Source organism: Odocoileus virginianus, chromosome 9 (assembly GCF_023699985.2).
Source record: "Odocoileus virginianus isolate 20LAN1187 ecotype Illinois chromosome 9, Ovbor_1.2, whole genome shotgun sequence".
In the NCBI taxonomy this organism is placed as follows: Eukaryota; Metazoa; Chordata; class Mammalia; order Artiodactyla; family Cervidae; genus Odocoileus; species Odocoileus virginianus.
This window is the reverse complement of record NC_069682.1, coordinates 3,535,959-3,560,225: the sequence shown is the minus strand read 5'-3', so window position 1 is coordinate 3,560,225 and position 24,267 is coordinate 3,535,959. Positions and strand designations below refer to the sequence as shown.

At 41.2% G+C, this 24,267-nt stretch overlaps 1 long non-coding RNA gene across 1 annotated transcript; it reads right to left on the bottom strand.

Annotated features, from left to right (window-relative positions):
- Nucleotides 1–639: 639 nt before the first annotated feature.
- LOC139036466 (uncharacterized) lies at nucleotides 640–4,810 on the bottom strand. The gene is made up of 2 exons (XR_011489217.1): nucleotides 4,313–4,810; nucleotides 640–3,740 (listed from the first exon to the last, which is right to left on the bottom strand). It is a non-coding gene; the product is annotated as an uncharacterized lncRNA (long non-coding RNA).
- Between the last annotated feature and the right edge of the window lie 19,457 nt (nucleotides 4,811–24,267).

Here is a 24,267-nt window from a genome sequence, read left to right as displayed (position 1 = left end):
CTTCCACACTGCAGGCAGATGCTTTACCCTCTGAGCCACCAGGGAAGCAAAAATAAACATAGTAAACTTTCATTATAAAAAAGGAAAAAGAAATAATGCCAAACCAAAAGAGAAGTTATTTCTTAAATAACATGAAAATGTTTTTCCAGCTAAGGAATTTCTTAAGGCCAGCTGCTCAAATACATAATCTACAAAGTAAAAAAAAAAAAAAAAAAAAAAAAAGATGAGAAAATGCATGTTCTCAGGTGCTCAGGTCTTAACATCCTTCTGCAGTTTATGCACTCATAGGAGCAGGAAAGAAGCTTAAGTAATTGGACCAGAAATTAAAACTGACACTTTGCTTTTTTGGGTACTGGGCTGTCGATTACTGTTCATAGCTGTGGTTCTAATGGGAACAGACTAAGAAGGAGATGGTGAGGGGTGTGGGACTCCCAGGTTCTATGGGAATTTTCCTCATGAGTCCCTGTGTAACTTTCAATTAACTTCTCTATGCTTTAGTTTCCTCATCTATAAAATCATAGGGTTGCAAGATATGAGAGCTAAGTTTTCTTTCAGGGCTGAAAGTGCAAATTCCAGATTACATGAGCAAATCTGCTTTAATAATAGGGGAGATAAAAAAGGTCAAGTTCTAGATAAAAATTGGCAGATCAGGAGACAGCAAATTTATTAAACCCCTACTGAATTCTCAACACAGGAAACCCAAGCATAGCAACCTTTGCTCTTAAGAAAAATCTAGTTGGCAAATGAAGCAATATGGAAAATAAACAGGTTCCAAAAGCCGTCTTAGCCACAGTGTAATTCTAGTAAGGAAAAAAAAAATCTGTCAACTCAAATATTTTGTGCATTTGTTTTCTTAACACAGAAAAGAATGGATATAAATCACCCTCAGTTATGCATCAAAGGAGTTTTAAAATAAATTTTGTTTCCCTCACAATGATTAAAAAACTGTAAGAAAACATGTATTTCTACTGAAATCATTTGAAGTGGGAGGACTGAGAGGGAAGAACTGAATTTACAAAACCACCCAACCCTTTCATTCACATATGTTCTTCCCTGAAAAGCTTAGCAAGTGTCAGAATTACAAGTACATAACTGATTTCAGAAAGATGCCCTATTTGAAGGCCAAATTTGCTGTATAAGCTACAATCCACTTTATGCTGGTGTCTGGTGTCTTGCTTTCTCAACTTGGTGTCTTCCAGATTTCTTCCACTTCTGCCTGCTTTATTTGAAATTCAAAGTTAGTGAATCACACATCATTACATTTTCAGGACTGCTGTTGCTGCCACTGGAACAGTTACTGGCAGGCCTCATTATGAACATATTAATAGCCCTGAGACTTACATCATAAAGATTCTTGACATGCTCGTTCTCCTGTTTCAGTAGATGTGCTTCACTTAGATTTATCTCTACATTTAGAATCTTGCCCTTTTTTTTTTCATTCAAATAACCCTTTTGCTTTCTATGAGCCATCCTTAAAATGCTGGGGAACTGGAGAATGGTGGCCAAACTAGGGGAAATAGTCATATTATTCCTCAGAGAAATCTTGAAAAGAAGAAAGAGAATTTTACTCACTCTGGTGTGCTCTATTAACTTAGCTACCATTTATTAACAAACATAAAAACATGAAATGATGGCATCCATATTTGACATCTATCAAGAGTTTTGTATCTTTCAAAGCTGTTGCCAGAAAACAATCATTTTTTTTCTTAGAATGATTTTTAAAGAACTTTTCTGAATTCTATATTGTCACTTTCTGATCTTCCAAGACCAGTTCTTTTCCCTAGTAAGAAGATATTTCTTCAGTTTCAAAATGAGCATTAGCAAAAGGAAAAAGATTCAACATACATTCAATGTACATATTTCAAGGTAATTCTTTGAGAATGGATACAATTTGATGGAGTTGATCATAATTATATTTGATTACATTTGAGGAGAATGTGGCAACCCACTCCAGTATTCTTGCTTGGAGAATCCTATGGACAGAGGAGCCTTGTGGGCTACAGTCCATAGGGTTGCACAGAGTCAGATATGACTGAAGCAATTTAGCATTCATACACAATTTCTGTTTTAGAAATATTCCATGAATGTTGTCACAAAGAGTCAGATGAGACTGAGTGACTGAACAACAATGAATGTTGTGAGCTTCAGAAAAATTATTTGTGCCACCACATAGAAGGTATATCTTGATTCTTGGCAGCTTTACTACCAAATCTAAAATAAGGAAATAATGCTGGCTTTTTATAAATAAAATAATAAATATAATAATGCTGAGTTATCTAAATCAGAGCTTCTCAATCTTGAGGCCACTTCAAAATCTCCTAGAGGAGTTGTTAAATACAGATCCCACCTCCTGAACATCTAATTCCAAAGTTCTAGCTTGGAGCCTTTTAGAAACTTCATTCCTATCAAGTTCTTAGATGATATTGATACCGATGCTGCTGGTCTGGGGACCACACTAATCTGTTATAAGTACATGTAATATAGATATTGTACTATGGAGCCTCAATCAATCTAAACACTTTAGCAGATGGGTAGGTCAGAAAGGAGTCTCCACCTATGCATTTTGGAAAACAAAAAATTGAATGTAGATAATCCTTGGTATAAATCCCTAGATCTGAGCTCAGCTATACCAGAATGCAAAAGTAATTAGTCTCCAATTAAAATACATAAATGAAAAAAATAAAAATAGGTAAGATATTGCTTGCTATCCAGTTTAAGGACGTTCATTGGGTCACCATGTGGCGTTGCAGGTACACAAAGCATCAAGAATTCATTTTTTGGTGGAGGGTGTACTTCGGCGTTTCCGTTTGCCCTCCTCACCCAGACTGTCAGAACAAGAAAGCTTCTAAAAAACCTGAAGTTTCCGAGTGCGATCTGAAGTTCCGCTCATGTGACCCCAGAAGCGAGGTTCATCACCTCAGCGCGGCCCTTGACCTCTGTGGATGATGGGTTCGGTCTCTGTCACCTCTGGGTCCCCGAGCACCCCGGCTGGCCCAGGCCTCTGCTTCCGTCACTTTGGATGGCTCTCATACTAAGGTGATGATGGCAAGGAGCATAAAGAAGCCTTTCAATAGTGACTTCCTGTATCTCGCTTATCCCAGCTCAGAAAAAGCTTGCCATTCAAATGAACTGGCGTCACCGAAATGAATTGGCGCTGGAAGAAGGGAGGGAAGGAGCAGAGGGACCGGGCGGGGGGCCTTTCAGAAGCTCTCCCTGTGAGAAGAGGGGCCTGGAGCAGGAAGAAGGGGAGCCCCAGGCTGGCTGCTTTAGACTGGGACGCAGAGCCGGTGGGCCCCTCTCCTCTCCCTCTCAGGCCCTCCGGACTCGCCAAAGGCGCAGACCGCCCAGGCAGCTCGTTCTGTCCGCTCTGCTCTCCCACAAGCCAGCGCGGCCGAGCTCTGTGGGCGGAAACACAGCCTCAGAATCTGCGAACTCCGCTCACAACGCTGTCTTCCGGGGTCAGAGCATCGCCTCCCAAATGCTGCTGCTCAGGGAGAGAGAGATGCAGGAGGGCGAGGGAGGAAATTCACAGCGCTTCGGTGTCGACGTTGACTCCGGACACACAGGGGTCGACCTGGTTCCTGTCCCAGCAGCGGGAACAGCGCGTGTCTGGGGGGGGGGAAGCTGTGGCGTCCCTGCCGAAGGTTCCACGCTGAAGTGGCCAGCTGACTGAAGATGCAGGTGGCATTGTAGCAACTCTCCTGTCTCTCAGCTCTGGGGGAAGCGAGTCACAATAACGCCTGTGCCAAGCCCGTTGAAAGAAAGAGAAAGTCAGCTCTGGTGTTGATACAGGACAAGGACAACTCTCAATTTACACTCTGTCCTCCTTGCACTAAAAGGGGTGATATCTGGGCCACGGAAGAGAAACGATGCCTGTGTTAGCACTTGTTGCCTCTGCTTTATTTTTAGGCTCTTCCATCAGAGAAAGGAGAGCAGGGACATTTGGACTTCAGACCTCAGACCACGTTTAGTTTTCTCAGGTTTCCCTGTATACAGAGGGAAATTTTCCATCCAGACCAGCCAGGAAGCCCAGCCAGATCTCAGCGTGGCCACTAAACCTGGGCACTGAACTTGCTTATCTGCCCCCAGTGGCTCTGCATCATCACCCCATTTGAGTTTCCCATCCTATTGGTTTTTTTCCCTGCTGAGGCAATGCTTAGGTATAAGGGGGGGGAAAAGAAATACAATGGTGTGTCAAACAAAGAAAAAATGAATAGTTTAAGACCCAAGACATTGTCTCTGGTAAAAAGGTTGGTACAGTGACAGGATGCTGGCAGTGAGAAGCCAGCACACAGGGCTTCCTGGGACATACCTCCTTTGTTTTCCTTATTTTGTGGAGGAAATGCAGCTATTATCTGCAACACCTGGGAAGTATGGGATCACACACGGCAATCGGTCTAACTGGCTTCAGTCTTGAAGAGGGTGCCAATCACGTTGGCCACGGAGGAGTCTACTAGACAGCTCTGAATTCTGAAGAGGGTGACAAAGCCAAAAACACAAGTGGTGCTGGTTTGCAAACTCCCTAGCCAGTCCCACCGCTACAGCATCGTTTGCCATAGTGTACTCACAACAATTTTGATTAAATCAAGTCATTGAAAGAAACAATCCTTGTGGAATAACATGGAAGTAGAAACAGAAACCATGATTCCATGTGACATGAGATGTTCTAAGGGAACTTACAGAAAATCAACATCACTTATACCATATACAGAAATTCTTCCTATCCCAGACTCTGAGGCCTGATTTTCTTTTTTCAAAGGGAAACCCACAAGTGTTAGATGACAGAGACGTGCTAGCAGCAAATAGAGACTATCTCATCAGAAGAAATGAAAGAGGTTGAAGTGAAATCTCACCATGGGATCTAAAGTTATTTAACTCTGTCTATATCCCAAATAAACCATTTCAAGAAATAAAGGCAGTGTTTTTCAAACTCTTTTTCAGCCATGATCCACTGAAGAAGTGGGTTGTATGTTGCAAATCACACACACACACACACACACACACACTCCTATTATAAATACTCTTATTACCAAGGGTGATGCACTATGATATTTTTGTTCTATTTAATTTTAAAACCTGGTTATGACCTACAGGTGTGTTATTAGCCACATTAAAAACAAACAAAAAACATTGCTTTAAACTTTGGGAAGCATTGGTTACACTCATGCCGTGAACCAATTCAATGTAGAAATCTTCACATCATCTTGTTCAGCACACTCGATCAACTTCATTAAAATATTCTTCAGCTTCCTTTTTTTTCCTACTGAAATAGGTAACCTTTGTCTTGAGCCAGATTATCAGTGATTTTAGCTCAGAGAGAATATCACAGGTGCTTTGTGTTTTACTGCAGAAGATGCTCTATAAAAACATAAGGACTAAACTGAATCTTGACACAGATATCCGGGAATTAAAATTTTTTTCAAATAATTTGGTCCTCACAATGAAAATGATACTATAATCAGAATGTATCTGTTATATATGTTGATGGTGAACAGAGAAGAGATGGTGATTTCTGCCTCCCTACTGAAGCACCTCGAAGTGCTTACATATGAAAGCTCGTCTGTTATGGGACGCATCATGACTCAGAAGCAAGTGGGACATGGCAGACAAGTTGGGTTGAAAGGGTAACTCTCACAGCCACGGCTCTGATCACACGGTCACATATGGAGAATTGACACTGGTCATGCACCATTGCACCCCTGGCCTTGTCAAAGGAAGGACTAAAACTAAAGTACATCCTGGACAACACGACTTTCTTCTGACATCAAATTCTGGGAGACGACTGCAACACTTGTAGTTTTATCCCTTAGAAAACAGTCTCAGGGAGTTTCACCCAAGGATTCTGGTTTTCTGCTTTGTAGAACCACAACTGTAGTGGGATCTTATTTTTAGATTCCTTTGGTCATACACCATTGTTCTTAACTCAAAATGCCAGGCATAAAATTATATAAAAGGCAAGACAATGCAACTGATTACCATCCTGTGTTTGAGCTCCAAAATAACTTCAATAACAATAACTTGCATCATGAAATCTAACTGTACACCATAGGCCGAACTAAGCACTTTCTTGGCATTTACCTCTTTTAATTCTAATATTAACCCTATGAGGTAGGATTATACCAAGTTACAGAAGCAGACACTGGGGCTCAGGGATGTGAAGGGAATTTTCCAAGTTCCTGCAGCTTGGCATCAGATGCACAGCTGGACTTAAAACCAATGTTCTTCACCCCCTTTCTGTATTCTCATTCTCCCCCCAGGTAACTCAATAAAGATCACAGCACTGGGGTAGAGGAATACTAACACAGCTCTCATATGAGGGCTCAGCTAGCTGGTAAAATGCTTAACTGAACACAAGCATGTAACAATAAAGTGGATGAAAGAGCTTTAACAAAAACCTTCATTCTCTGTCTGTCACAGGTCTCCCCTTGACTTTTCTTCTCCCACCAACATATTTTAGGAAAGGGGTTCTCAAAGTGTGTCCCCAAGACAAGCAGGAATGTCACCTGAAAAACATGTTAGAGATGCAAATTCTTATATCCCACTTATTTTAACATAAAATCGATCACTAAGGTCAATAGATCAGCAGATCACGGGCATTAAAGAGATATTTTGTGTACAGCAGAAACCAACACAACACAGTGAAGTGATTATCCTCTAATTAAAAAAAAAAAAAAACAACACTTCATTATATTTGCAGAGCCTAAGAGGAAGGGACAGGTCATGCTATGGGTAATACCAGAGTCAGTCAGGAAACATGGAGAAGGGGCAGGGTCCTTTCTCGTGGCGCCTGTAGAGAGAAACACAAGTGGGTATACAGGTTTAGGATTATCCAGTTTGAGTAAGTTTAGCAGGCTCTGGGGCATAGGAACTGTGCCTAAATGTCTGGTGTCTGACCCTGGGATATGACTGGGATGGGTGGGTGGTGGCCCCAAGGGTGAGAGCTTGATGAATAAGGTGATTGGGGTGTGGGTGCTGGCTTGAGGGCCCTGCATTTGAAAGGCATGTTCAAGGACAAGTTGTTTACTTTCTCTAGGAACTGGTCAGCACCGGGAGGTCCTTCCAGGTTCAGCAAAACTCCAGAGGTCAAAGCATCAGGATACAGAAAATACAAGTGCTGGTTACTACAACGCTGTAGGCCTATGGATCCAAAACTCTGAACCTTGGGCCAGGAGTCTCTCTTTTCTCAGTTCATCACAAATGACTCAGGCGCACATTGCAGTTTGAGATTCACAGCCGTAGGATTTTCTTACTTGTATTCTCTGATGGCCCAGGAAGTAGTAAGGATGTCATACAGATTCCAATTTTTCCTTTTCTGAAAACTTAGCAACTCTAAGTATAGATATTAAATGTATACCTATAGACTATTTGAAGAAACTGTCTTTAAAGGCATTAAATACACAGGAAGACTTTCTTCCTTTATTTCCCCAAAGCATCTGTGTATCTAAATTAGAATAAGATAACCAAAGTTTTCAATAATAAATAGCACACTGAGACACTTCAGTGTTCCCTTTAATACGGGATGTTTAATCTTCAGAATGATCTACAAGACAGCTTTGGGGCCAAAGGCACTAGATGGACTTTATAGAGTTTCACTCTAGAAAGATCCATATAATCTGTTTTTCTAGAATTTTCCATATATTTACAATGGACTCGCTTCTATGTTTGGTCAACTACAGAAAATACGGGTAGTTTATGTATATTGGGAAGATTATAGGACCCAACTTGTCACTCCCAAAACTTTTAAGTTCAGTGTTTTAAAAATAGATTGATGTCGAAGAAAGGAAAAGACAGAAAATTCATGACCCAGCCCTAGCTGTGCTTTAATTAGTCATATGATCTTCGGCAAGTGAATAAATCACTCTGGGCTTTTGTTTTTCTCATCTGTGGTGCCAGGGCAGCAGATGAGAGGATATTTCAAAGCAAATGTGATTCCATGATTCTTTCTATATATAGAGGCAGAGAGAAGCTTCACATGAAAACATCTTTTGAAGGAGGTCATGTATTTTACTATGGTCAAGTAGGAATACGCTTTTATTCTTCCTCTAAGCTCCAAAATCTTAAGTGCAATTATTTTTTGAGACATCCTGGGTTACATGTCTATCTGTAAAAGGAGTTCTCAATCTGGGCTACACATCAGAATCATTTGGTGGCACTTTAAACATGCCAATGCTTGGAACCAACTCCCAGAGATTGCTTTTTGGTGTATCTCAAGCACTGAAATTTTTTAAAGCTCCTGGGTAACTCTAATGTACAAGTGTTGAGAAGCACCAGCCTGTAACAAGCCCTGCAGCATCCTTTAAATCAGCAGACAGCATGAACATGGTGAGTCCTACAGGGGGTGGACATGGAGGACACCATGAGTTTGGCCTCATCCCTGTAAATTCAGGGACAGTGGGTAGAAACTGATTTCATGAATGATCCTCTGAGACAAGGAAGAGAATTACAGAGTGGGGAATTACAGAGTGGGTAATAACAATAGTCTCCCCTCTGGGAGGAAACAGGGTTATTTAGCTTATGGAATTTAGGGGAAAATCTATCTGCTGAGATTTTTCTCATAAAATGTGATAGCAGGGTGGTCTTACAAGTTCCCATCTATGTGGGAGTCTGCAGGAAGCAGAGAGTCTGGGGGATAGCAGGAGAAACTAGCAGAAATTCCGAGCACTTGTGGAACACCAAATGGAACACTAGGATCTTCCTGAAATGCTGACTAGAGGAAGAGAGGAATGAGATTTCCATGGGACTAAATTCCTGGATTATGCAGATGAAGGTGAGAATGGTGTCTATGAGTGCAATTCTCTACCTTTCCTGCATCTACCTCCTTTACCAGCTAACCTTGTGATGTCTTCCATCTCTGTTTCTGAGTCTTGTGACTTCATTGGACAAATGGGATGCAACTTAGTTGCAGTTTGTAGTTAGCAGACAGGATGCAGAGGACTGAAAAACTCACTTATGCATTTTCACTCCCACTCTTGCATCTTTACCTTTGCTGGGTGAATGTGCTACCCTAGATCTGCTGACAGTCACCTAATCCCAAGAAACAAGAGCAAGATCAGGTGAGGTGGATGGATTCCAGGTGACAACTGGTGATTCTCACTTCCTGGAGTTCATAGCTTTATGAATCCCCTTTCTTTGAGTGTGAGCAGACTTGTGACTTGTTTCTAACCAACAGAATATGGTAAAGATGATAGAATGTCACTGACATGACTGTATTAGTCACATAAGAATCCATCTCAGCAGAGTTACTCTTGTCCACCTGCTGGCCTTGAAGAAGGAAGCAGAAATGTGTGCAATGCAGAGATTCACATAGCAGGCAAATAAAAAGGGGGAAGTCTTTAGGAGCTAAGGGCCTTACTCCTATAGCTGATAGGAATTGAATTCTGCCAAAGACTGAGTGAGTCTAAAGTATACTCCTCCCCAGTCAAGCCTCCAGATAAAAACACAAGCTAGCAGCAGCATGACTATATCTGGTAGACCCTAAAGCAGAGAACCTGACTAAACTATACTCAGATTCATAACCCACAGAAGCTGTGAGATAATAAGTATGTATTGTTTTAAGCCATTAAGTTTGTGGCAGAAGAACCATTTGTGTATTTCACTGAGTGATGGGTGGAGCCAAGTTGCTGACAGTCATCTCAGTTAGATGAGCCAACCCTCATACATGCGCCCAAGTCCAGCCAAGATCACTAGAGTCACCAACTAAGCCAAATAGGGCCACAGAAACACAAAGAAGTCCAGCTCTTTGTGGTCTTGGGATCTTTCTCTCTCTAAAATGCAAGCATACATTCTATGTTCTAGGAGTTGAAGAGATTTACACCCTCTGGTCTTAGTAGGTAAAGAAGAATTTCCAGGTTGATCTGCCCTAAAAAAGAATTGTATGATGTGTAGCAGTGAAAGCCTAGAATATTTCCTATATTAAAATATGCAGATGCAGCTTCCCTTGCCTGCGTGCTCAGTCGTGTCCAACTTTTCTCAACCCCATGGACTGTAGCTGGCCAGGCTCCTCTGTCCGAGGGATTTCCCAGGCAATAATACTGGAGCAGATTGCCATTTCCTCCTCCAGGGGATTTCCCAACCCAGGGATGGAACCCACATCACCTGCATCTCCTCCATTGGCAGGCACATTCTTTACCACTGAGCCAAGCTTCTCTTGGAGTTAATATTAATTGACTTAAGTCCTTTGTATAATCTGCCAAGTCTAGTGCAGATCATCTGAACCCCACAAAATTATAAGCTAACTAAATGCTTATTGCTTTATGTGACTGGGTTTTGTGATTGTTATACAGCATTGTTGTAGAACTAAGTAACTGATACAGTGACAGTGAGATTGAGTTGTTACTTCCTTAGTTCCCATAGACAAATAAGGTTTCAGGAAACTGAAAATTTATTGTAATAAAATATGATAAAATAAAATGAATTATGCCTTAGATACTGTTATCCAATATCTCAATATTTGTGAAATATTTAATCAGCCATACCTAAGAAAAAATGCTCTGTCTTGGGAAAGTTTGAATACTGTTTTCTTTGTCACCTTTTGATTTGTTTTTTCTGTTTCCCCCACATCTATCTCACTAGAATGATCAGTTATTTGTATTCAGTGTTTAATACTGATTGCAGAGACATAGCTGTCTGCAATTCTCAAAGTTCATGCTTCATGTACACACATACAAACACACACACACAAAACAATTAACTGAATATCCAGGGTTCTTGTTACTGCTCTTTGTATATGCAATCACTGCTATTGATTTTAATTCTTACAGTATTCATTATAAATGTTTAATTCTGACAGTATTCATTATAAATTTCCAGCCACTAGCCCTCCATATCAAGGACTGTCACCTCAGATACTGCAATGTTATGGACTCTGCTGTATGCTCTCTGTGGGTCTTGTGCTTCTTCTGTCTCTAAAATGCACGTACACATTCTCTATTCTGGACATTGAAGAGATTTACACTCTCTGGTCTTTGTAGATAAAGAAGAATTTCCACGTTGATCTGCCCTAAAAAGGAATTATATGATTTGCAGCAGTGAAAGCGTAGAATATTTCGTTATAGGAAATATAACTTCACTCAGATGCAGCTTCCCTTGACAGTAATATAAATGACTCAAGTCCTTTGTACAGACGTCAAATGAGCCATCATGTAGTGCTTCCTTATTATACAGTGAAAGAATGGCTCCTTATTGCACAATTAAACACCAGTATAGGGACCAGGGGATGTCTGTACTGAATTCATGTTGTTGCTTTTTGTTTTGTTCTATTTTGCTTGTCTGTCTGTTTGTTTTCATGCACATTATAATGGATGAGATAAAACCACAGTCAAAATTAAGTTTTGGCAAGGATGTGGAAGATAAGTTCTTTCACACTGCTGGTTGGCATGTCAGTGGTACAACCACTTTGGAAAACTGCTTGGCAATGTTTGCTAAAGAGGAATCCATGTTCATCTGAAAACACAACAGTTACACTTCAACAACACTCATGCATATATTTATCACAGGCTTGTGTAGTAGTGTTCATAGCAGCATTATTCATAATAACCAAAACTAAGAATACCCAAAATCTCCATGATATTTGATTTAAGGTGGCTTAGCAATAAAGAATTCACCTGCCAATGCAGGAGACATGCATTCAATCCATGGGTTGGGAAGATCCCCTGGAGAAGGAAATGGCAACCCACTCCAGTATTCTTGCCTGGGAAATCTCATAGACAGAGGAGCCTAGGGAGTTACGGTCCATGGGGTCACAAAGGGTTGGACATGACTTAGTGACTAAACAATAACAATTTATACAGTAGAATACTGTATAGTACTTCAAATGAATGAATTTCAAGCCACACATATGACATTGCAAATGTGTTGAGTAAAACCAGACACAAAAGATTACATCCTCTATGAGTCTGTCTATATCAAATAAAAACACAGACACTATTAGTCTGGTGCTAAAAGTCAGGATAGTGCTTGTCTTTGAGGGGAGGGACAGTAGTGACTGGAGGAGAACTTAAAGAAAGTCTGGGATCCTGGTGATGTTGCTCCTTGACCTGACTGTTGGTTGCATGAGTGTGTTGGTTTTTAAAAATTCATCAAGCTGTTTATTCATGCTGTGTGTATTTTTCCACATGTGAATTATGCTTTAATAAAAAGACCATATTTTTTTAAAATTACATTCCAATACCAGGAGATATCTAATTTGGCATAATCTACTATAATTCCCCTTTGGTAACTTCGGGTCCATCTAATCTAAAAAATGGATGAGCACACTACCGTTGAAGACCCTACAGAGCAGTAGAGAAAATTTGATTCTATTTCTTTCCTTTCCTCAAATCTGCTTCTCCATCAAAGTCAAGAAATTGTTGCTCTTGAGGTTCGGGATTTTGACGGCTCACCCACCATGTTGTCAGCCCAACTCATGAAAATCACGGCTTTGATACTATTTCAAGAGTTGTGGGGAAGCTTTCCTTATAATATGATGACTCCTTATCTTGAGAAGATCCCCCAGACAGGACATTTTCCATTCAGTGTGGCACAGCAATCTGTCACCACCTCTGAAGCTAGACCAGAAAGCAACATCCCCAGCCAGTGTTGCCCAGCGGGAAAGAAAGCAAAGCAGAGTCTAACGAGAAGCAGCTGATGGACCCATGAGCACTTTCCACGCTTGGCAGCCCTTGAAACTCCCAGCCACTCCATGAATCTGGAGATGGTCATTTTTCCCATTTCACCACTCAGGAGGCAAGACCATGGACTTGGCCAGAGACACAGCTCAAGGGTAACTTAACTTGGTCCAAAACCCACAACCAGTGATCTACCATTGAAATCTCTTTCTCTTGCCAGACCTTCTTATATGAGCCAAAGTAGGAATAATATCAACATTGGTGGGGTCACTTTTAAACACCAGACATGATGCTTTGTGATATTCCTGTGACTGAATTGAGTGCAAGGTCAAAGTCAGCCTGTGCTTGCCAAAGTCACGTTTCCATTTTAGAACTGACAGGTTGGATACTTTTCTGTTTACCTAAGCAAACGCTTTCCCTCCTGCATACAAAATCATTCATTCAAAGAAATCCCTGAATATTTGGGATGTAAACTTTAGCACAAGAAGGGCACAAAAGCCCATAGACTTAAGAGTCAACATCTCAGATTCTATTACAATGTTCTACAATGAATTCTTTCTATAGGAAGAAGAGAAACCACCAAACTCAGGAAAAGAGAGGCCCCAGGGAGGAAATATACAATCACATTATTGAAATGTTAAAAAAAAAGTGCCTCCCACACCCAGCCAGCAGCATCACCAGCACCTGGGAATTTGTTAAACTGCTGGTTCTTGGGCCCCACCCCACAGAGTAGAAACAAAATCAGAAAGTCTGGGTTTGCGGTTTGGACAACTCTGTTTTAACAAACCCTCCAGGTGATTCTGATGCAGCTAAAGTTTGTAAATAACTGTGTTAAAATAAAGAAAGCCTTAGGTCAATATTCAAAGAAAGGCACAGTACTCAGGCCAATCCCAATTGAAAGGATAAGAGAAAGATTCCCATTACCCTCAGAAGTAGAATACAACCAAACAAAGGAAACAAAATGTGTGTAATAATTTATAAGGAAAAATAAATAAATCTTAAAACATGAAAGGCAAGTTTTTTGTTTTCTCTTAAAAGCAGATTTTTGCTCACATTTACATTATCCCTGGTTGTAAGTGCCTTATAAAGAGAAAAGCAGGACGGAGTTGTTTGGCAGGCAGTTGCCTTGGGGTAGCTGCAGGCAGACATTAGTAGCTATGCATTGTTCCTCCTGCCTTTTCATTCCACTCTTTGATTTTCCTCTGTTAAGCATCCTTCTCTTGCTTACTTTTTATTTTTATTCCCCTTAGTGAAGGCTTAGACCTGCCAGTAGCACCCCAGGCATTGATGATGCTTCTCTGGAGGTCCTGAGATTTAAGAAGGTGACTTTCCAAGTCAGTCCTTCAGATCCCATAACTATAAAACTAATACTTACCTATCTTAAACACAGTTGTGGCAACAGATTTTATCATATCAGTTTAAATAATAGCTTTCAACTCAATAGGGCATTGGAAATGCTTTCACACACCGAGTCTCTTTTTAGAGGCTGTGATGCCCTCAAATGTAAGAATGCTACCTCTACAATTCTAACGTGCAACCTAGTATGTTGAAGCACCCAATAAATAAATCAGTCTTCCATTAATGTAGGTGATTACATAATGTAATGTAGTATCCCAAGTACAATATGAAGGAAGCACAGTAACTATCCTCCTTTTGAAGATGAAAAGAAGGGTCAGAGAAATGCAAGTCTTATCTTGTGCACCAAAAGAATACTTAACCCAAGCCTCTGTGTTCAGGCACATACTAATTAATGAGCACCAGCATACCACTAGTTGGAGAAATAGAAACCAACCACTGAGAACATTACAGGAAATGCCAAGCAATTGGCTCCCAATGCCTGAAATGGCTTCCCAGGACCCGTGAGCAGCGTGTTCTGCAGTCTAGCCAGGGAGTCTATCTCCTTGACCTCTTGCACCAAGGAATTCCTCTGGTTTCTATTTCTAACTTTTTCAATCATGCAACCCTTTTGCTGAGATGGGAGATTTGTTAACATGCTTGAGAATTTGTTGCCCTTCTCTCAAGTTAAACCATCAATCTTTGGAAAAGAGACATTTCTCATCCATGATCTAAGTCCTGGACAGAACATTTGGGTGGATATTGAACAGACCCATAGACTACAACTTCCTAAGGATAGCATCACCCATCACTCAGGAGGGAGAAGAAGCAAAGTAAAGTTCATCCAAGGAGTGACTGCTCTAATTTTAAATTCAAAAGGTTTAATAAACACAAACCTCAGAAACAACAGAGAGAAGTGGGTAAACCAGTGGGCCCCATAGTAAGGGAAATGCACTTTTAAAAGCTGGTGTGAAGCCCAAGAATTAGCATGTTGAATGAGCAGTACATCTGTTTCTACTCCAGACTCCACAGATGCCCCTTTGAGAAAAATTAAAGTGCATAATATTCTACATCTAAGACCAGACCTACAAACCTAGCCAAAATCCCTGGTATGTGTGGCAGACATAAAGAAGACATTTGACAGCTCACATTCCTCAGAGTCACCTTCTTGTTTGGCCATAGGAAAGTACTTTTCCTTCCTCCTCTGAGCACCACGCCCATCATTTGATTGCTCGTAGATCATCCTCAACCCCATCTCCCACGCTGCCCTACACACCGTGGACAAGAGTTCCGCAGGCTCTGTTTCTCAGGTCCCTGTAACCAACTCGCTTCCAGCAAGGTTCACCCCCAGGGAGACCCTGCAGGAGGTCAGAGGACAGAAGAAGACACCAGGCTCCCTCCCCTCCTTCTGTTCTGTAGACTGTCTTAGGGCCTTCTCTGTGGCTTTGGATCCTGCCAGAGAGGCCCCCTGAGGTTCTAGCTTTTGCTTGAGGTCATAGCCCCCAGTTTTAGGGACATCACCCCCTCCCTTGTACTTCTAGCCTCAGAAGTTTTTCATAACTTTCTGCTTTTCCTAAATTCACCATTTCTTTATCAGCCTCTGGTGTCATCTCAGATTTTCCATCAAGTGTGTGTCTACTTCCCTGTTCTAAATCCTTCTGACTTCAAAGTGGACCCAGGGTCTGTTCTGACTGCCGACTATCGCCCGAGCTCTCACTGCGGCCTGGAGTAGCTTTATACCATCCAGCTTAGGTGTCAGCTGGAGCTCCCCACTGTAGCACCCCACAAAGAGGTGATGGAGCCCTCCCCTTGACATCCTGTATCCACCATTCACCACTTGATGCTGCCTCTCTGGCTGGCCGGGCGGGACCCTCTATTTCTTCTGTTACTCAGTTCTTATTTCTCCCAAAGTTCTGAAATCCAAGACAAAACACAGCAGTACCTGGGTCTTTCTTCCACTGACTGATACTGTTTTACCTGCCCCCAGAATCTGATCTCTGCTAGGCATCAGTAGATAAATTAAATGTGTAGAAGGACTGGTGCTGTTATATTTTAATTGGGGCCTTCAACATTCAACATAGAATGAACTTAAAAGAGGGATTTCAGCAAAGGCATAAAAGATAAATATTTTAGTACAAACAATATTTTCAAGGTACCTAAAATCATATTCTATAAAGAGTTGCCTGTTTTAGTGAGCAAAGAAGAGGACCAGTCTAGGCTGGAGCAGTGGGCAGGGCAGTTCTGGGGGTAGGAGGATGGGAGAAACTATCCAGCCACTAAGGGCAGCTCACCTTCAGTGCCTACTGCATACTGTCCTAAACACTCTATATGTATTATCCCCTTTGATTCTGACAACATTATCACAAGGAAGGTATTGTAAATTCTTTTTCCCCCCACAGATAGAACAGAGAACATAAAGTCGAAGTTATTTGCCCAAGATTACATAGTTGATGTACAGAGGAGCCAGGATTCAGGATAAGATTATAGGAGCTACACCACATCACCTCAGAAAGTGAGTCAAACAAAGGATAAACAAAGTAAGAAGTAATAAAAGCTTTCATGTTATAAATAATTGAACATAAAGCAGCACCTCTCTTCTTTTTCCTTTCTTTTTTGTCTGAAGTTTGCCTGACTTTGCCTTTGTAGCACATACTGTGTGTGTTTGTTCTAGGAAAAGCCAATTACTCAGAGGTGGGGACATTGCAAAGTTGAGTGGCTTTAAGAGGGGGAAGGGACAACATAATTAGCAACCTGGGAAGGATCTGTGTGTTATCACAGCCTGGTGGTGATTTTTTCAGGCGTGATGACTTTGCAAGGCTGAGAACATGCTTCCTCAGGAAGAGGGAGAGTGACAGAAACATTTCCTCTCTCTGGAGATGGGATTCGGCTAAAGTACGGTCATGAGGGAAAGACTTTGCCAACACATAATTTAACCTGTAGCCCTAACAATGGTAAGCTAATAACCTAAAGCAGAGCTGACAAGTTCTTTTATGCTCAGAATATGGACAATAATGCATTGAGAGATTTATACAGCATTTACTTTGTATGAAAATACCAACAAAGATACCCCCAAAATTAGCAATGATAGGGGAAATAAAGAAAGCTATAGATGAAACACTGCTCTGATTCTAGTTTATGATCTTTTCTCAAATGAATATGTTGGAGTGTTTCCAATGGAGACAAGCTCTTCTAAACCTTTCTGGCAAATTGACAGCAAGCCCAACTCAACTGGCATTTAAAAAAGTAAAAATTTGTGTTGACTCAATAGCAATGACTGGTTTCAGGAACTAGTACATCTAGGAACACAAGTGATGTCCACAGAACATTCTGGAATCATAGCCCTTCTTGGCAGTTTCCCTTCAAAACTGACTCTGCCTCCACAATCCAAGATGGCAAAATGGCACTTGGTGGTTCTAGAACATTTTCTTGCCCTCTGCGTAAGGCTGACAGGTAAGGGCTTCTATACTGCTCTTATTACTTGCTCCACATCCCCAAAGGTGCAGGGTGTACTAGGATTGGATAGGTATGGGTCACATGATCACCCCCGATGAGCCTGGGTCATGTAAACACCCTGGGATATTGGGGTGGACTCAACTCTATTTAAACCACAGGACCTGTGACTTCCCTGGTGCCCAGTGGTTAAGACTGCTATCCAATGCAGGGGGTGTGGGTTCAATCCCTGGGAGGGGAACTAAGATCTCACATGCCTCATGTGAAGGAGTCTTTTGGGACCGATTGGCCAGACCCCATAATTGAAAGGCAAGCAGAGGCTCCTATTGGGAACTCGAGTCATCACCTGTAGTCACAATAGGAGTTATAAGAAGAGAGCTCTGTGTCGAGGTGGAACATCCCCCACTGTCGCCTACAGAGTGGCCCTGGGCCGGGGGTCCCTGGGATCCGGAGAGGACTGAGCTCTAGGGCACCTGTAGAACTCCGTCCAGATCGGATCTTACCCTAATCTAGGGGCCGGCTTGAGTGGAGTGTTGCATGTAGAGCGGTCGAATGGCAAGAGGTCCCTGTTCTGGAGGTCGTCAGAGAGAGAAAGGGGGGTAAAGCTGAGGCCTGGGGGTACGCAAAGCATCAATAAAGCCTTAGCACAGGGCTTGCGCCGCTCACGAAGGCACTGGGCGTCCCCGAGGGGAACTTAAGGGCCCTGGCCGAGAAATGAGCTTGGAGGATGTTTGCCCTCCCTGACTCCGGGGTAAAGGAGAAAACAATGAGAGGGAGGGAGAGAGAGTGAGACAAGTGCCTCGCCCCCTCCCGGGTTCAGCCCCGAGAATGTAGGGCATGGTTCTGGTGAGGCAGAAAAGGAAAGACGACCTCAACAGAAGTAGGTTACCTTTAATTCAGGCAAAGAGGGGCGACAGTCGGCCTGACGGCCAGGCTGAGCGCCGAGAGGGATCAGGGAGGCTTCATACTTATAGGCAGGTTTGTGGAAGCGATAAGGGAAACGTTAATCAGGCGGGATATTTTGAATATTCTTTTGTTGAGATGACATTTATAGCTGGGCAGGGGGTGATAAGTCTTCTGGGTGGGTGTAGGGGGTACAAAGTTCCCGGACAGGGGGCGATAAGTCTTCTGGGCAGGTGTAGGGGGGTGGAAGGTTTCTGGACAGAGGTTGATAAGTCCCAGATAGATGCAACCGCCTGGAGCATCAGGGTGGAACTAAAATTCTGTTTTGTTTTCTCCGAAGTTAGATGATTCAGCAAGGGGCCTTTGAGACTGTTGTTCTCTCTTCTAGGCCCAAAAGACTCCTTCATCATGGACAAAAAATAAAATCATAAAGCAGAAGCAATATTGTACCAAACTCAATAAAGCCTTTAAGAATGGCCCACACATAAAAATCTTTAAAAATAAGTAAATAAATAAACCAGAGGACCTGATTGTGGAAAAGAAAGTTCTTCTAGGAACGTAAGAATACTGTTACTAAAAGAGAGAAAAGATGCTGGACAGAAAAACAACAGTAAATGCCCACAAACTGGGCGAAGGGGTGGACATAAGATATTTTACAAATAGACAAGGGATTTCTCTGGTGGTCCACTGGTTAAGACTTGTGCCTCCACTGCAGGGGGCACAGTTTCAATGCCTGCTCAGGGGACACCAGGCTGCACGGCACAGCCAGAGAAATAAATAAATAAAATAAAAGTGGATCTGAGAGGAGGCTCTATAGCAGGTAATCTTATTTTTTTTAAGGCAGGCAGGAAAAGAGATTATACTCACAGTTAGATTTAACAACAGTCATCAGTAATATTCTCTTTTCAAGAACTATCCCCTAAATTAGGTTGAATTATTTCTAAATCTGTGAAATTTAAAAAATACTTTTTCACAAGAGTTATTGAAAAAACCAAATCTTCTGTTTTTCAAGCAATTATTCAGAAATGGAGATATAAATTTCCAGTATGTTTTTCTTCTTTGAGTCCAAGAGAATGGAGTTGATGGCTTAAGAAACAGAACAAAGGCGACACCCACACTTTCCATTCTTCATTTGTTCTGCATTTTTCATTTGCACAGTATTATTTGTGTCATCAAACCCTAAGCGGCTGGGGCAGGAGTGTGTCTATTTGTTTTGGCACCACCAGAGTTATTGTATGAGCCACTTTTGCTTGCCGAGTTCAAGGAACAATAAATAATAATAATGAGAAAGGGCAGTGTGATGACATGACTCAGTGGAAGCTGTGAGGTCATGTGACAGTTGACCCCACTGTAAACCTCACGCTTCATATCAATTACAGAACTGGATGTAGATTAGACGGAAAGGGAGCCCCCACTTTCTTCTTCTTAATAACACAATGACGCTGCGTGCCTCACAAGACAAAAGTGCGTGCTCCGTGTGTCTCTGCCCTTGCAGACAGTGGGGGCGACGGTGTCAACTTTGCCATAATATTCTGCAGTTAGAGACCTTTGCAGCCAGTATTAATCATAGGGAATTATGTTCAGCTGGAAACACTGTTTCTGTCACAACACCTGAACATACTTCTGACTCACAAACAGCTCATTTTACCAAGATTATGGGATTTGGAATGGCTCTTTTCTGATAAAGAACATCCTTACTGAGCTATATTTATTCACTTTCTTGAGCTGCTCTCAGGTGAAAATTTATGCAATTCCCAGGGAGAACCCCACTCCTTTACAATGAAGAATCCAGAGTATGCACCCCTACCTTCACCACCCCCCTCGCCAACGCCTACCTTCCATTGCTTTCTCTAATGAATAGTGAGAATTCACTGTCCCCAGTACTGGGGGTATTGACTTCTTTCAATATGTGATAGAAGTGATCAGTATTTCTTGACTATGTGGATGGTAGTATAGATATTTAACTTGAAGAAAATATAAATTCAGATATAGCCATTCTGTTCTAGACAACAAGGGATAAATTTGTCATGCTGTTGTTAACGAGCTTTTAAAAGTAATCTTTTGAAAATTCATGTTGTCTCCATCAAATGGAGGGATTCAAAGTGTTTCGACTTTGGCATTTATTTTCTGGTAGAAACTGGGCAAAAGAGAGGCTTCTCCCCAAAAAGCCGTCTCTCTCCTCCTGCTGGCTCTGCGGTATTACCTCAGAGATGCACGGATTTCTTCAGCTCTTGTGAGTTATTCTCTGCTGGCTTGGAGTTTAAGAGTAATCAGTGACTCTTTCCTGAATGTGTGGGTTGACTACGTAACTTGAGGGACTGTTGATTTAGTAATTTTTTGAAGTGAAAAGTTAGAGACAGCGCATTTAAGGGGAACAGAGCTATAATAGGAAATAAAACTGGTGCTGCAAAGATAACTGTAATTAAATCTTCAGGAAGATTTCTTTCTATCAATGAGGCAGAGGGCTCCACACACCAGATGCGTTCAGTGCAGCACATTTTGATGACTCATCTCTGGGTTGAGCTGTGGGCTTCATAGTGACATGTGATAATCCAAGAATCAACACTATGACAGAAACTGCTCTTTTCAGCAAAGCTATTTCTTCTACGTCCTGGGCATGTGTACCTTCCCCACCTTGCCATACAAATGGCCGTGTGACCAAGTGCTAGCTGATGGAAAGCAGGCAGAAGTGTGATAGGCCATTTCTAGCCTGGGCAAGACAACCACCGAAGGAATTCTTCAGAGTTCCTCTTCTTATTTCTGTCATCCAAATGCAGAGCATCTAGCCAAGAACTAAGAGGCCGTAGGAGAGAGGAAACCTGGTTCCTGAACGATCCTTTTACTGATCAGGAACCTCTACATTGTACTTTCTATACAAAAATATAACCACTTATTTTGTTAAGCTGCTGAGATTGAGGTGTTGACAATGTTTGTCATAGCAAGCTCGTGTCCATTACTCAGACCACCCCTCCCCCAAAAGAAGATTTAGAAAATAGAAAAAATTATCTATTAAAAGAGATTTACATGTGCCAGTAGGCCAGATCTGGCCTGTGGACATACCAAATAATTAATTTCAAAGTGTTTTAAGTACTGCTTTTAAAATTATAAGGTACTAAACAAAAGTTAGTGATTACTACTATTATGCCAAGTACCCAATTAAGGTGAGAACCACTTCCTAAATTACAAAGATATGGTATAGCCCCATAGAATTATCTTAACAATTCCTCTGAGGTTACACTTCTTCCCAAAGCAACTCTGGTTTCAATACTGTCTAGAAATAGAATCTAAGGTTAGAATTAGATTCACAAAGTAGAATCTAATTAGATGCACAAAGTAGAATCAGTAGGTTCATAGCTGGCAATAGGAATTTAACAGTTTTAGTTTATGCTCCTGAGAAGTTCATGTTCAACAATAAGAAACAAGACTGGCAATTTAGTATACACCATCTGACAATCACCATAGTAATCATTGTTCTAGTCAAGAATCATCAAAAGGTGTTAAAACCAATTTGTTGGAAAACAATATGTGAGAAAAAATTGCCACTGGGCAAAGACGATGGTAATAACTGTTTCAGACAAAATTTATCAATGGCTAAAATCAATGGGGAATATATTTGCCTTGTTTTCAGGTATCTCTCTCCAGATATTGGTCAGTTACAATGGGAAAAGATTAATTTTACAGAGAGAGATCCAACAGACACCTCCTTGACTGACTGATCTAGGTTAAACCACCTTCAATAGGACATATCAACATGATGTTCCCCAGTATCACCCACTGAGAAGACAGAACAACAGTTTTGTGGCATTCTTCCCACAAATGCATAACATAGTCTAGTCAGAAGAACATAACAGAAAAACTCTACCTGAGAGTGAACCTGAAAAAATATGATCAGCACTTATTACAAATGCCAAGGTCATGAAGGACAAGAGAACACTGAGGAACAACCCTAGTTCAGAGAGACTAGGATAGAACAAACATAAACAATGTGAGGCCCTGGACTGGATGCTGGAACAGAAAAACCTGTTTTCTAGGGAGAGGAGGGTGAATTTCTAAGTTTAATTAAGAGTGTTGTATTAATGTTAATTTCCTGATTCTGACCATTGCAAACTTATTTCTGTAAGTTGTCAATGTAAGAAGAAGCTGGATACAGGGCATACTGAACTCTGTGTGGCTTTTGCAATTTTTCTGTTAAGTCTGAAATTATTTCAAAGGAGAAAAAATATATTTACATTGTCTCTAAGTATCTCCCTATGAGATATTTAACCACAAAAGGGAAAAAGAGTATCTTTAATAAGACTGGCAAATACCATCTTAGGCAAGTGACCAAAATGAATACCGCCACTAACAGAGAAATGGAAATCAAATGCCTTCTAATATGATACACTGAGAAGGATTTATCATCACTCCTATGATATTATTGCCCCCTAAAATGTATACCTCAAATTTAATCCAGAGGAAACTTCAGAAAAATTCAAGTTGGTGGACATTCCACAAAATGACTGGCTTATACCTTAAAAATGTCAAGATATAAAAGGCCGAAAGACTAAAGCATTGTTGAAGATTAAAGGAGACCTGAGAGGTATGGCAACTATTAATAGATGTATTCAATGACCCTGGATGGGAACCTGGGCCATATTTCTCCTTCTTTTGCTATGAAAAAATGAGTGGGCTAATAGGTGAAATTGGAATAAAGTTTGTAGAGTAGAGAATAGATCTCTATCACTCTCAATATTCTGATTTTGATCACTGGTCTATGGTCATGTAAGAGAAAATCCTTGATTTTAGAAACTGTCAAATGAAGTGTTTAAGAGTAAAATAGACATCATGTTTGCAACTTACCTGGAGAAGGAAATGGCAACCCACTGCAGTATTCTTGCCTGGAGAACCCCATGGACAGAAGAGCCTGGCAGGCTACCGTCCATGGGATCGCGAGTCCAACACGACTTAGCGACTAAACTACTACAAAATTGCAACTTACTCTCAAACAGTTCAGAAAACTTTATTCACACACAGTCACATATATATACATGGAAGGAGACACAGACAAGTATGTACATATACATACATTTGGTTGAAGAGCTTATGGAAAAGTTTTGTAATGTTTTTGCAAATTTTCTACAAATGTCAAATTGTTTAAAAATACAAGTTTTAACAGTAAGAAAGAAACTGATCTTGCAGGACATACTGATAAATTGCGGATGTACTGATAAATATTGCTATAGTCAAGCAATAGAGAAGAGACGGAGTAGTAGCAAATTGTCAGGAAAAAAAAAAAACCTTCTTGGAGAAAGAAGGGCCATGCTGGACATTTGAGAATGAAGAACAAGGACCAAGAAAAGAGGTAGGACACAGAGTTTCTAGGCAGGAACCACCTCTTGGGAGAAGAGAAGTGATGAGAAGGCCAAAGAAGAGCACACGTTTACAGGGTCCATGATGAGTGTGCTGACATCAGAACAGCATGGAACCTACCCCCTAGCAGACAACATCGTCAAAGTCATTTAGGTGAATGCACAGAGTCTCAGCTTTTAGGTTTCTTTATTCATAGAAAAATAAGGAATCAATGAAAGTGTTTTGTTTTTCTTAAATAGGTGATAAATCTGTCAAAATTTAGATCAGAGAGAATAGGAGTTTGAAGGTAGAAAAACTATAGAGGCACATTCTCCCTTGTGTGAAGTTCTGATGAGGATAATACTGTCCTGAAAATAAGAAGCCAATGGAATTGACTTTGAGATGGCACAGTAGCCTATGGAAATGTGTAAACAACAGGCCTATTTACTTTCTATCATCATTGTATAAAATTAGGAGTGTTTGATCAATTGTTTTTTTTGTTCCTCAGTCACTAAGTTGCATCTGACTCTTGCGACCTCATGGACTGCCTGCCAGCCTCCTTTGACCATGCGGATTCTCCAGGCAAGAATACTGGAGAGGGGTTGCCATGCCCTCCTCCAGGGGATCTTTCCAACCTAGTGATCCA